At 44.6% G+C, this 14,640-nt stretch overlaps 1 long non-coding RNA gene across 1 annotated transcript; it reads left to right on the plus strand.

Annotated features, from left to right (window-relative positions):
- Nucleotides 1–2,015: 2,015 nt before the first annotated feature.
- LOC116438847 lies at nucleotides 2,016–3,746 on the plus strand. The gene is made up of 2 exons (XR_004237950.1): nucleotides 2,016–3,335; nucleotides 3,542–3,746. It is a non-coding gene; the product is annotated as an uncharacterized LOC116438847 (long non-coding RNA).
- Nucleotides 3,747–14,640: the final 10,894 nt, after the last annotated feature.

Raw genomic sequence — 14,640 nt, forward strand, 5'->3', positions numbered from 1 at the left:
ACTCGCGGTGCCGACGGCCCATCCCGCGCACGCCGCGCCGACCGGAAGTGGGAGCCCCGCGCCGGACGCAGAGCGCGCCGAGCGCGCGGCGCGCGCCCCCTCGCGGGCCTGCCCCGCCACTGCCGGCGCCGCCGCGGGAGCCTCGAGCGCAGCCGCCCGTCGGGAGCGCCACGGAGGGGAGGAGGAGGAGGAGGAGGGGGGAGGAGGAGGAGGAGAGGAGGAGCCGCCCGTCGGGAGCCTCACGGAGGGGAGGGAGGAGCCGCCCGTCGGGAGCCGCCCGTCGGGGAGGAGGAGGAGGAGCCGCCCGTCGGGAGCGCCCGGAGCGCGGCGGCGGCCCCGGCGGGGGAGCGGGCTCAGGGCTCTGTCCCGGGGTGCGCTGTTCCGTACAGCGCTCCGTGCGGGGCTCTGTGCTCTTTAGGACTTTTACTGGGAGTTATAGAGGAGCCGTGGTAGTCTGAGCTATGTGAGATGCCATGGGTGTTGCACGTGCTGTTCTATTCAGTGTCGCTACACATCCTGCAATCCACAAATTAGTGTATTTCACTTTAAGTTACAATCTCAGAATGTCAGTTTTAAAGAGAATGGTCAGTATGTATATTTATAAGTGGGACTATAAAGCTCAGTCCTCAGCCCAGTGCTCTACTTAACAACCACATGAAAGTGTTTCTCTGACCTGTATTTTATTAGTGTTGCCTTCCAGGTGATTCCTGGCAGATTCTGAGGTAGCCAGCACAGCGACCACAGTTACAGCACGGGATGCAGAACAATACGGGAGCTCCCGTATTTCTGTTTGTATTCAAGATGTATGTTCAGCTTCTGCAGGCATGAAGGCTTCCCTTTGTTTCAAGTTCCCTTTTCTTAACTGTTCATCATTTTGTTGATCTTGTCGTAGTTCTGGGATCTGGAAATTTTATTTTGCTTTAGTTGCAGGTTAAAACTTACAGGGAATGCTAGCCTGCCCTGCTGGCCCTTCAGAACCTGCGGGATTTCCAATTACACTGGCAGCCTGAAAGTTGTGGTGGAATAAAATGCATGGCAGCAAGTTGGGGAATGGCCACTGAGGTCAGTGCCTCCGGCCATCCCAGGAAGTCCTTTCAGTCATATGTTTCTATATCCATAACAATCTTCTCTGCAAACTCTGAGATGACACTGAAACATGAACTGGGCATCTTGGCTTTAATACAGACCCAAATTGTTTTGAGGGGTAGGGGCAGAGCAGGCTGGGAGGTTACTTTCCTGTCCTTAGTACAAGGTACCACATTTGCACTCCAGGAAGGGAGTGGAGGTCAGATTTCCAGGGTAAAGGATGAGAAGGCAGTGTGCAGCCCTTCTTGGGTCTGTGAGCGTCTGATCCTTAGCTGTCACAGATACAAAATCCTGTAATCGCTCACAACTTCAGCAGGCTTTCATGTGAAAGCAGATGGGATTTTCTATGTCCTTCTCAGTTTGGAAGGGTGTTTTGGAGCCTGATTGCTGTCACAGCTAGAAATCTCCTCCAGATTTCTTGTTGTATGTCCCACTCCTCTAAGGATTCCCCAGGGCTCCACGTGACATTCAAAGCATGTGAGGAATGTGCAGCTCACCCCAAATAACAGAAAACACGTAGCAGAGCAGCACGGGGGCCCATGCCTCTCCCACCCGCACTGGGTTGAGAGGGGGAGGTACGTAATGAAAAGCACTTGCTGCAGCAGCTATCTATAGTCCGTTGCGTTTGGGAGGGGGCCCTGCCTGCCTGACCTCAGAGTTGACGTTAGAGAACCCCAAATGAGGAACAGGGAGTGCTCCAGAGAGAGGTACAGCCAGGCTACCCAGCCTGGGAGGGGACACACCAGCACCACTGAAGGAGGGAGAGGGGATACAGTGGGAGGTATTGTCCCCATAGATGGGTACTGTGTATCCACAGGATTAAGACTCTTCAGTTCCAGGTGAACCAAGGAAGTCTGAGTCTCTCTGTGGGCTGACTCACCAACACAAGATGGGTGCTTGATCATCTGTAAGCATTTTCCCTTAGGTGTTCTGCTTTCTTAACCACTTGGGTGCAAGCTGAAGGTTATCAGTGATTATCAGCATGGTGTCTGTATCAACTTGCACCTGGGAAGCAGCTGCAGATCTGTATTTTGCTAAGCAGAAGGGCTGTGCCTTGAAAAGATTGCTACCTAAAATACTTGGTTCTAGCATTACCGATACTGTCCTGTTGCTCCCCGTTACTGCAAGAGTAGAGGGCTGGATTCATCTGCCATTCTAGGACAATGTAGTAAGAATTTGATCTGGGAGAACATATGGTTTGAGCCTCAGATCTCAATCATTGTATTGTAACGTAATATCACAGAGAGGCCTCAGTGATAGGGCAAGACCTTGTCAGGCGAAGGACGGTGCAGGAAAATACAAACAACACAACTCGTAAGTTATGTGCCTGTAAGCCGTGAGTGTACAACATAAATACTGCACAAAATACCTCTGTGTCATCAAAAAGGCTGTGATTAGTAAGATACAGTCACAGGATCACAGGATAGTTTAGGTTAGAGGAGACTTTTAAGGACCATCTAGTCCACCCCTCTGCCATGGGCAAGGACATCTTTCACTAGACCCAGTTGCTTAAAACCCCATCCAACCTGGCCTTGATCACTGAATGCAATCACAGGAACCTGGTCACGGGAGACTTGCTTCCTGGTAATTGTTAAGAATGTAAACATCTCCTAAAAACACCATTACTGTCAAAGAAAATACTGTGATTTTCTCATTCTTTGATGTTCATTGGACTCTTATCTCCATCAAAAAGAGTGATGGAAAGGAATTTTAGAAGATATCCTTAGATATAATGGCAGTCATGTCAGAAGTGGAGAGAAGAAACAATCATCCTCTGTCTTGTCACAGAAGTTAGGAAGTGCAGGAAACAGTTGTGAGGACTTTCAAAAGTGGTTTCTTTTATTGCCTTGTGGAGACTGCAGTAGAGAAGGGGGAAGGGAGATATGGATGTGCTAAAATACTAGCCTGGAGGGATAAGTTCTGCAATGGTATTATAATGGACGTAGATTTGTGAATCAACAGTTGAGGAGATGTAGCAAACAAGAATGTTGAAAGTGGGGTTTTTGTTCTTTTGTTTTGCAGAGAACTTGGACTAGAGGATCTGGGGGAAGTACCAGTGTGCTGATATTTGTAGGATGAAAATGACATGTCTTGTGAAATTGTTCGATACTACAGTATCAGCTCTGGACAGAATAGTGGAAGGGTTGGCCACACGTTGTCAGAGGGAATGATGACTGCCATTAACTCTACAGCCAACGTACATTTTTGAGAAATGTAATTTATGCCTATTTGAAATACCACCAGTGGAGGTATGTTGATATCCCAGGATATTTTGCTTCCCTGTTTTATTTTTACACTATATTGTGGTCTTTTAAAATCTATGTGTTAATAATTTAGAACTTCTTAAAAGTTGTGTTATCCTTTTCATGTCAAAGGACAAGAGCTTGACTTTAGGCACTGCTAGAATCAGCAGTTTTGGAAAAATTACTAGAACTTTGATGTCTTCTCCTTGCAGGAGGACACTCATAAGCTCCATATCAAGGGATGCCGACCTCCACCTGCCTTCCATTTGCTCAGTGGGAGCACTCTTCATCTCCTCACCTACCCCAGAGCTCCTGTGCTGCCTGCTGCTTTCCCTATTTTAAGGACACATTACCAAATGTATCTGTTACATTTACATTCAGTGATTCTCTGCGTTTTGTGAATAAACATGGATTGTATTCGTGGCGTGGTACTCCTGATAAACTGACACTGCATGTGCTGCTATGTTACATGTGCTGTTCAGAGACCTTGAAACACTGCCTCAATTTACTTTTGCTCTCTGAGCAGGCCGAGCTCCAGTTTGAGTTATTGTACAGTGTAGATTTTTTTCAGAGAGTTACAGCAAGACAGGAGCCTTTAACTTCCTCTGAGGGAAGTTAAAGTTCCAAAAGTAACCTTTATGCCTGTGTTTAGGGACCTGGTGTTTGGGGTGCTGTTCCTGCAGCTGCTTTGATCAGCAGACTCGAGCCTCTCAGAGCTCCATTTGTATTTGAGACGTAAAGACCTTGCCTTGTTCTTCTCTTCAAATGTACAAATTACACACTATTTCACAGTTTCTTTGGTGACTTGAAAGCTTTCAAAAATCTGGCTGTTATATTGTTTCCTCCTCACCTCTGTCTCAATTCCCTGTAAAATGGGGATGAGACCAAATTTCATACCTCCAAGGGAAAAAGCATGAAGGAACAAAAAGGATTTTTTGACACATTGGAGCGAAGTAAGGGATGTCTGTGAGACATTTGTCAGTACTACATGAAGAGCTGATTAAACACTGAGCAGTAATTAATCAACTTTTGACTTAAACTCTGTTGCTGATTTTCCAATGGATGATTGTCAGCAGTAGGGCTGTTTCTAGGAGAGAGCCACAGAACAGTTCACGGCTGCAGATTGGTGTCTGTGTCCTAGAAAGCAGGAATTAAAGGAATTAGTGACTGCATTAGGTGACCAACAAAACAGAGGTTCCACTTTAACGAAACAGGTAGACCAAAAGGTGTTTTGAAGCGTGTATGAAAAAGAGAGTAGAATAGAATAGAATAGAATAAAACAATTGAAAGAGACCAATAATCATCTAGTCAACTGCAAGAAGGATTGGCATTACTTATGTATATTTCATTAGTATAGTGATTACTGGCACAATGTCAGTGTTCTGGAATCAGCATTTCAAACCCCTCTTGGTTACGAGTCAAAAGGAGCTGTGGTTTGAGGTTTCCCCTGTATTCAGAGGTTGAGGGCACAGAGTGTCTTCAGTTGTAAAATGGTTGTAAAATTGACTAAATAGTATGGATCTACAACAAGACTTTCAGAAAACAAAGTCCAATCTGTATTTTGACTGTGAGCAGATTTTGTCAAGCTCCCAGCTACGATGCCTCTATTCTACTGGCAGATGACATTATTTCTTAACAATTTCCTGATGTTTCAAGGATCACCAGTATTGTAATGGTTGTCAGCAGATGTAGTGCTGCTTTCCCCAAGTTAGAATTCCCCGTCCACATGAAATCACCAGAATCACATATACCAATTTATTCCCAGGAGGCTTAGATGAACAGGACTAGCAAAGGGAAAGTCCCTCTTCAGTGTTCTGACTCCCAGTTCTGCAGCATCTCATTCTCTCTGATTCATCCTGCTGTTATTTCTGCTTCCAGGCACTCCTAACCTGACACAGACATCTAGTCAGTCTTCAGAGAGTCTCTGGTCTATGAATTTGGCCTTAAAGGATCTGAGCTACAATGTCATCACTTTGGGGCCCCACACATAGATGGCAAAGGAGGAAACAATATAAATTGTGCTGGCCCCTGCTTTCTTGTGGTGAGATCTGTAGTTGCCAGAAACTTCCAGCCTTTTTTCTGGGCCGGGAATGGGTTTTATAATGGGGAGGAAGGCACTTTCTATTCTGAGTGGAGAAAGCAGCACCAAGGAAGGTTTTAATTTTCTGCCACCAGTGCAGAGCAGACAGTTTCCTGGCAGTTGCAGGGGTTGATAAAGTGCAGTCCCGATCCAGTCTGTCACAGGGAGGAAGACTGCAGGGAGGAAGCACGTGGTTATCCCGTGGGAAAGGGTCCTTGCTGGAGTGATGCCTAAAGATCTTTGCTTTTTATATATTTTTCATAAATTTGTAGCTTTGTAGACTGTCAATACATAGTTATAACTTCTAGTACTTTTCCTGCCCTCTCCTATAGTTTAACAAACCCAATACATTCTTGAAATTCTGTTTAGTCTTAATTTTTATGCCTTCCCCTGCAGTCATGCTCTTTTCCTCTGGTACAGTCCAGCACCTTGAGGTCCTACTATGCCAGTTGTCTGCTTAGTATTTTTCAAATGCTTTAAGGAAAGGTTCTTGTTTATGTGCCATTCTTACTTTTCTTATTCCTGCTGTCTTGCTGATGCTGTTTCTCAGTCTTGTTATCCTCTGTTAGTGGTTCTCATTGCCTTTGCTAGATCCTTTCTCTGCCTTGTTTTTGTTTTCCTGTGGTAAGTATAAATTTTAATTCTGCATCCATTTGCAAGAGCTGCTGCTTCCTTCTGTCCCCTTAATTTGATTGATATTTCCTTCCATATTTTTGCTTATTCAACTGGTCATGTTGCTGATTTTAGTATCACCTTGCTTTCTCCTGCTGTTTCTGAAATGCACTTTGTAAGAAATGCATCTGTCTCTGGCATCTTCATGGTCTCCCTGTCTATGTCCTGAGTCCTTTAGAGGCTTCAATGCCTTTATTTGACATTTCTCAGGTCTAAATTGATAACTTATGTTGTTTGAACAGAGTCAGGTGCCAGGGGAGTGCTGCACTGCTGCTTTTCCATCGCTGCCTTTCCCTCTACCCTGCTTCCTTTCATCTTCTCTTCAGAGCAGTGCTGTGTTCAGCTTTTTGGTGTTGCTGTCACCAGATCCACCCTGCCAGCCTTTCTTTTTTCAGTTTCTGGCTCTTTCTCTTTTTCTGCTCAGCCATGGCTCACACTCTTCGTGCTCTGATGTTCTCTACCCTTGATTAATTTTCTCCTTCTCTTCCACTACAATCTAAACCCTGAAAGTCCTCGGCCTTTAAAGACTTCTAAGATCTTCTTCACCTCTTGCCCTGGTTCCTTCCACTTTCACTTTGCCATCTTCCTAATTTAAATGGGAAGGTTCAATGTTTGGCTTATTTCCTTGTCCTTCATTTCAGGTGAATTTGACCTGTTTTAGCTCATTCCTCAAACTCTTTCCTCCTGTTTTCAGTTGTTTCTTTGTAAGGGCTCTCTGCTTCCTCCCAAAGGAAAGGAACAGGAAATAACCTCTTCTTTCCCTTTGCCTTGTTTCATTCCTCTCTTTCTTCTCCCCATCACTAATGCAAAAATTTCTTACCTATTCTGTTATTGTAATCCCAAATAACACACTCTGAGGATTTCAAGTGCAGCATTTCGAAGAATTTATGTGACTAATCATTTGCTTTAGAAGGGAAGGTGAAGTTTGTATGTGGTGTTTTTATAACAAATAGTGACTTTGCAGCATAGTGGGCTCTGTATCACAGCCTCCAAGGCTACAGGCTACAGCGAGAGTGAACATAAAAGCTGTGATGCACAAAATCACTCAGGCACAAAGTAAGTGCTGTGAGATGTGCTAATTTTCTGTAAATAACAGTTAACTCTTATGTTTTGCTTCTTTATTTGAGAAATAAAGAATCAATTTACACAAATAAAACAGAAGACCTGCAGTTGTGTGTAATATAGGTGAAGGATAATGTTTCTCAGAAGTACAGAGTTCTAAAAGCTGCATATTGTTCATTCTGTCCCGGGGCTGTGAGAGAGGATGCTGAAGCTGCTGTAGGTTCCAGGGTTTCTTAGGTGAGTGATGTTGAATATGTAGCCTTCCTAAGTGCAGATCTGGACACTGGATGGAACAGACCTAAATCACTTCCTTGTAGGAGGCTATTGGGTTACTTGAGCATGATTTTCTCTTCATAAATCACAGAATATTCTGAGCTGGAAAGGACCCACAAGGATCACCAAGTCCACCTCTTAAGCGAATGGTCCATACAGAGATTGAACCCACAACCCTGGCCTTATTAGCACTGTGCTCTAACCAATGGAACTAAAATCTTTGCTAATTACTCCCAGTCACCTTTGTGCCTTCTTGTGTCTGGAAATGCTTTTCAGGAAGGTTTGCTCCATCACCTTTCTAGGGACAGAGATGAGGCTGATAGCCTGTAGTTCCCTGGATCTTCCTTTCTGCCCTTCTGGAATATAGGAGTGATATTTACTTTCTTCCAGCTGTCGGGAACCTCCCTTCATCACCATGCCCTCTCTAAGAAAATCATGAGTGGCCTCAAAGTGATGTTACCCAGCTCCCTCACCACCCATGGGTGCATCCTTTCAGGTCTCTGCTAAAGTGGTCCCTATCTCAGTCTGCTCCACTGAAGGCATACATTTCCTGCTCTTGAGCTTCCCTTTGGTCTCAGAGGCCTGCAGTCCCTGAAGGCTGCTGTTCTGTGTCCGTCATCACCGGGGTGCTCGCCCCATTTGGTTGTGGGTCCATGTTTTCCTTAGTTTTCCTGTTGCTACAGACATATCTGTAGAAGCCTCTCTTATTGCACTTCACATCTCTTGCCATATTTGACTCCATGTGGGCTTTGGTTTTCCCTACCCCTTTACTGCTTGCTTGGATAACATCTTTATATTCCTCCTGAATTACCTGTCCTTTCTCTCATCTCACAGCACCTCTCAATGGCCTGGGTTATTTCTTGATATTTAAGACTCATTAAATTGTCTCATAAAGCAAATTTCCTTCTTTCTCCTGCATCAGTTATGGCCCTTAAGGTTATGTAAAACAGGATCAGCCAAGTAGCGATTTGTAGCCTGATTCTGTTGTTGGAGGAGCAACAGGGCTGGGATTTAACCTGGAGGTCTGAATAACTTTTAAAGTCAATGGTAGGCTCATATGTGCACTTTCAACCTATGGGATGTTTTGGGATTGTGACTTGGATTAGATCATGTGATGTCACCTAATGGTCACATGTTTGTCAAATTATGTGCATCATGGCAGTTTAAACTGCAAGGTAACAATCTATTTTTTGTTTTTTTAAATAGCTCAAACACGATACGTTTAGCAGGCATACTGGTCAGTGTCTGGGACTCGTAAGCAATGCTATGCCACAGGTAACTGGTATTCATGAGATCAGGATTGTGTCAGACATAAACTCCCACAAGATGGAGCTGTACCATACCAGTTCATTCTGCCTTCCTCTGGGCTGGTCTCTGTGTGTGTGTGTGTGAGTGTGTGAGTGATCCTCTCCACAGACAACTCCCCATGCCTATTTGTGGTATCTTATATATGCACATAGCATATTCTGCACAGACTGTCTGGTCAGAGTGGCACTGCTCCCATTTGCTGCTGGCATCTGCAGTCCAGGGTATTTGTGGGATGTCGTTGCATCCCAGTGCGCAAGAGTTGTGGATGATAAACATGGTTTGTCAGGGGGGAAAAAGAAGATCACCCCATCTGCATTTTTTTCCGGGAGGAATCATCAGATCTTACTTCAGACCTGCCACTCCATGACAGACCAGAGCTTGAACCAAAGCCTAAACACAGAGAAATTTAGTGCAAGTGAGCAATTCCTGGAGAGTACCCTCATGCCTGCAGACTTCTCCGAGCCCCTGCTGCTGGGCAAAGAGTCCAATGGAGTTGGCAACATGTGGGTGAGATTTGACTCTGCTGATCTCAGAGCCTTTCCTTCCTGAACAAACATTTTCCATTCTGAAATAATCACCTCACTATATATAGAAAACTCCTCCAAAGCAAAAGCCATGTTCTTTAGGAAGGGATAATCCTCAAATTGTTTTCTTCCTTTCACCAGAATTAGCAGGTCCTTTGCTATCGGGCTTGTACCTGTTTGTGAACACTGCTGACCAAAGGCATGTGTCACCTCATGCAGAAATAACCTGGATTTCCCCTTCAGCCCCTGAGCCCCTGCCCCCCGTCCGTGGATTCCGAGGCTGTGTCTGTAATCACAATCCACAGCATTTCGGAAACCACCCCCCCATCTTGCTTCCTCCCAGCTGATTTTCAGGGGAACAGAAGGAGACTTGTTTGCTACCAGGGAGGAAGTCCAGGCCTTAGCAAGCAGCTTTCTAAGAGGCGCCGGTGAGAGCGGTGCGCTTCAGGCAGCGTTCACTCGCAGAACTGCTGCCAAATGAGGTCACCCCGCTGCAAACGTGCATGAAGAGATTTCAGAGGAGCAGAATGGAAGAAGCCAGTACAGGAAGCAGAGCAGTCAGTAGCACAGTCAACTCACCCTCAGGAAATGTTGATTTCAGTTTTGTCTTGGCTCACAGACGAACATATATTAGACGGTTTCCTTCTCATCATCATCTCATTCCCTTTTCTCACACAACGATTCCTTGGTTTGACACAGCTCAGCCATCTCTTTGGGAAGGGTTTCATGGGGCAGGCAGCACACAGGTTCAGAGGGCAGTTCAGACACCAGGACTGGATGACACTGTTCATGTCATTTGGGAATCACAAAGCTCACAGAAGCTCTGGGACAGACTCTACCTCTTGAGAAGGGCCATAGACTTGTAGAACTGGAGAATATCAGGTTGGAAGTGATCTCAGGGATCATCTGGTGCAAGTTTTCTGGGCGAAAGCATGGTCCATATGAGCTGGCCCAGCAGTCTTATTAGCTAAGATGTACAACTTTGACTGCTAGGAATCTGTTACGCCTTTTTCATGGTTATTCTAGTGATTAATTCCTCTGTCCACTGAACTACTGCTCTTTCCTTTCCGTTTGCATAACTTCAGTTCAACAGCATTGCTCCTGTTACACCTTTATTTGCTAGACTGAAACATTATTATTATTGAAACAATTAAAAATTTTCATTCTTAGAGATCCTTAGAAATCATTACTTTTTAAAAATCTTTCTAAAGGTCTTCACATGGAACCTTGTTCCTTGGATCCCGACTCATGACTCTTTGGCCACTTTGAGTTTTTTACAGTCTTTATAAATACTGAACATTAAGTTTGCATCACTAAAGCTACAGTAACAGAATTTTCCTGTTGTTCTGTGTCCTTCTGTTTAATCAGTTTATATTTACTTGACGATCATTAGTCAAGATAATAAAAACATTGTCAGAAATTTAAAAATTATTAATATTCCTTGGTAGGAAGTTTATCTGCTTAGTAGGAATAATATACTGGACTGAGAAAAACAGTCTATATGGTTTGGTTGATAGGCACCTGTAGGTTGAATATGAATCAGCTGAGGGCATACTGTAAAAACAAAATAACATCATATGAGATGGTATAAACAGGAATATGATTTGCAGGATGCATGAACTAACATTTCTGGCTCTGTTTTGCTGTGATCAGGCCCACAGCCACAGTACTAGTCAGTGCACCTCAGAGAACGTAGACAAATCCATGAAAGTCCAGAGGAGACAATTAGAGGTTCAGAAAATGCAATATGGAAAGATCAAATGCTTTGGACAACTTAGTTTAGAGAAGAGTGAAAAGATACGAGGACCACCTTGATTTGTAAAGGACAGTTCCAAAGAGAACAATCTACTTCCAGTGTTGGTGACAGGTAGTACAGGAAATAACAAGTTTAAACAATAGTAAAGAAAATTTAGCACTGAATAGATTGACTGGCAGGTTTATGAAATCTTCATTATGGGTGGACTTTTAGAACTAGCTAGGTACACATTTGCTAAGTATGGCAGGTGCTCCTGGATTCAACCAGAGCCTCTTTGAGGTGAGGGAATGAATCATCTGACAGCCCTAGATCTTTCTTCTTCTGTTTAAAACCTGTCTCTACTATGCTGTTCAGAAAATACCTGCAGACAATATAACTGCCATCTCACTTGTAGCCTTATCCTTCCATGTTCTTTGTTGTATCTACCGAAAAATTTTGTCTTCTGTGTATGATTATGTTATTGCTCCACTTGAAGTTTCAACATTTAGATGCTGCTATAACTTAAGATACTACCAAATGAGCTGTTTGAGATGTCTCATGCTGAATTTCAAGACAGCTGCTAGTTGGGAATGCAAAGAATTCCAAAATCAAGTGCAAGTCCAGGGCTGGGAGAGTTGAAATTATGAGCAGTGGGACTTCCAGTGTGAACCATGCAGGATGTAATGTAATCTCAAGACAAGAGGTAGCATGGAGCAACATTTTAAACCCAACTATTTTGCAGGTCTTACTGTGCTAGATAGTTTCTGTATAAAAGGAGGAAAGGTTGACAACCAAGTGTTCAGGGCATTTAGGACTGTGCAAGAGGAAGCCTTGGAAAATACTGCTATAATGAGAAAAAAAGGGAAGCAAGTGGAGGTGATAGTTGAGTTCATCCATGATGTAGCCAAAGCTGGCCACTGCTCAATCCAGCTGCTTCAACACTGCCAGAGCTTCACCAAATTTGCAAGAATGTAAATGTTCTCATCAACAAATTGAATTCTACCTGCTCTATCCTAAAAGCATCCGTCACATGCAGCCCAGGGAGACGACCTTACATTCAGGGCTTCAGACTACTCAAGAACAGCCCCTATGGCACAGAAATATGCCTGTTATGAGAACTTTGTGTGACAGGAGCTCTGTGTCCATCCAGACAAGCAAGGAATGCAGAAGAACTCTTGCACTGTGGCATTCAAAGCTCTCTAGTTGGGTTAGATCCAGAAGCAGCTCAGAAGAGCATTTCCTCTTGTCCTGGCTGTGAATACAGAGATGCACAGCTGAGGTACCAGCTCCATTTGTAGATGAAATGATCCTGCAGCTTTTTCTCTATTCAAGGATTAAATGCATTCTCTTTCATGGTTTTCAAGGGAATTCTAAATGGCAGAGGTAAACTTGGGATCTCACATGGAAAAGACTTTCTCCTGTCTTAGGGAGAGCTGCCCCCACTTTCCCTCCAGCCCCAGCCATGTATGTTCCTAGCAGGTGCCTTATTTTATTTTTAACCTCCATTCTACATGGAGGAAACCTTTGCTTGCTGCAAACACCGGGAATCAGAGCCTAAGCACATCCTAGAAGGATTTCCTGTTTGGGACTTTGGAGCCAGACTTCAGCCTGCACAAGCAGAAGCCTCTGAGCAGCGACCTCAGTCCTGCCATGCTATGGGCCAGGTGATTCCTGTCTGCTTCGGGAGCAAGTTGCCATCTAGCAGGAAGGTGCCAAACTGCCCAACTGCTTCCCACCTGCTAGAGATGAGGATGGGAACATGAAAAGTCCAGTCTGGGTAGGGATGTACTTGACTCTGGGTTCAGGATGAGTGTGGTGGCAGAACAGCATCATGAAGGGTGGTATCATGGCATCCCACTGTGTTTGCCTGCAGCTCTTGGAGCATGCAGAGGGTGTGCTTTCTGTGCTCATCTCAGCTGAGCTTGGGCCACTATGGGTTCCAGTTTGCCATATTTTATCACCTCCTACATTGTTTCAATTCTGGGAGTTCACCAAAGCACTGATTAAATACTACTACCAGTAATGGTCTGCCCTGAGTAAGCAAATAGCGTATTTCTGCTCTTGCTTCTGTGTTGTAGTTGCTCTCACAAAGCACAGCTCAACATCTTTCTACAGTCCACATATGCACATCAGAATGACTGTGCAAAGCCTCTCCAAATGTCCAAGCACATAGTATAAGTCTGTTCTCCCCTCTCTTGCAAAGTTACTCCCAGAATATCTAGTAAACTAGAATCTACTTGGAGACCAAAAGGAATCCACTAATTTCCATCTTTGAGTAGAAAGAACACTTCAGAACCAATTGCAAGTCTGAGAGGAGGGTTGTTTGATGATCAGGGGTAATGCCATGGGACTGAGGAATAAGAAACTCATTGGTACTGAAGGAAGGACCGAAGGGAATGACCTAGGAAAATGCAGATTGCTTGCAGTAGTGTAAAGGATTCAAAGCAGATTTTAAAGGGAAGTTATAATTTGAAAGCATGGTAATAATGTGTGCTCTTCATAAATTACTTGGATGCAGGAATGGAAGGGATACTAAGCAAGTTTGATGTTAATATAAAACTGGGAGGAGCTGTTGACTCCCTCTAAGGCGGGGAGGCCTTGCAGAGAGACCTGGACAAATTAGAGGACAGGACAATCACCAACTAGATGAAGTTCAACAAGGGAAAGTGCCAGGTTCTGCACCTGGAATGGGGCATCCTGGATGTACACACAGACTGGGGAATGAGATACAGGAAAGCAGAGCCATGGAAGGAGACCTGGGGGTCTTGGTCAGAGGAAAGCTGACTATGAGTCAGCAGTGCCCCGGCAGCCTGGATGGCCAACCATGTCCTAGGGGCATCAGGCACATGGCCGGCCAGGCCAGGTAGGGAATTGTCCCACTCTGCTCTGCACTGGGACGGTCTCACCTTGAATATTGTGTGCAGTTTTGGTCACTGCAATATAAGAAAGGTATTAGAGACCATCCAAACGAGGGCAAAAGATGGTAAAGGGCCTTGAGAGGAAGCCATGTGAGGAGCAGCTGAGGGCACTTTGTCTGTTCAGTTGGAGAACAGACCTCAAGAAGAGACCTCAAAGCTGCCTACAACTTCCTCATGAGGGGAGGAGGAGGGGAAGATACTGATCTCTGTGGTGACCAGTGACAGGAGCCAAGGGAATGGCCTGAAGTTGTGTCAGGGGAGGTTTAGGTTGGATGTTACAAAAAGATGATGGTTGGGCACTGGAACCCAGGGCAGTGGTCACAGCACCAAGCCTAACAGCAGCTTCAAGGAGCATTTGGATAATACTCTCAGGCACATGGTGTGACTCTAAGGGATGGTGCTTTGCAAGCCCAGCAGTTGGTCTTTGATGATCCTTGTGGATGCTTTCCAACTCAGCATATTCTGTGATTCTGTGATTTTGCCAAATTATGCCAGAACAGCACATCAGACACCTTGATAAGTGGCTTTTTTGGGGAGGATCAACCTTTCAGTTGATCAGATTATTTGAACTGCAGTGCTACAGTAACATATGAGAAATTATTTATTCAACTGAAGAAGACAGATATTAATATGAAAACTCTAAGATGATGAGGACTGGCAAAAAAAAAAAAAGAACAGTAAATTAGGAGTTTGATGCTTGAGGAAATGCACAGCCTTTTCAAGGTCAGTTTTAGAGCTC

The sequence above is a fragment of the Corvus moneduloides genome, unplaced genomic scaffold (genome assembly GCF_009650955.1).
Source record: "Corvus moneduloides isolate bCorMon1 unplaced genomic scaffold, bCorMon1.pri scaffold_133_arrow_ctg1, whole genome shotgun sequence".
Taxonomy (NCBI): domain Eukaryota; kingdom Metazoa; phylum Chordata; class Aves; order Passeriformes; family Corvidae; genus Corvus; species Corvus moneduloides.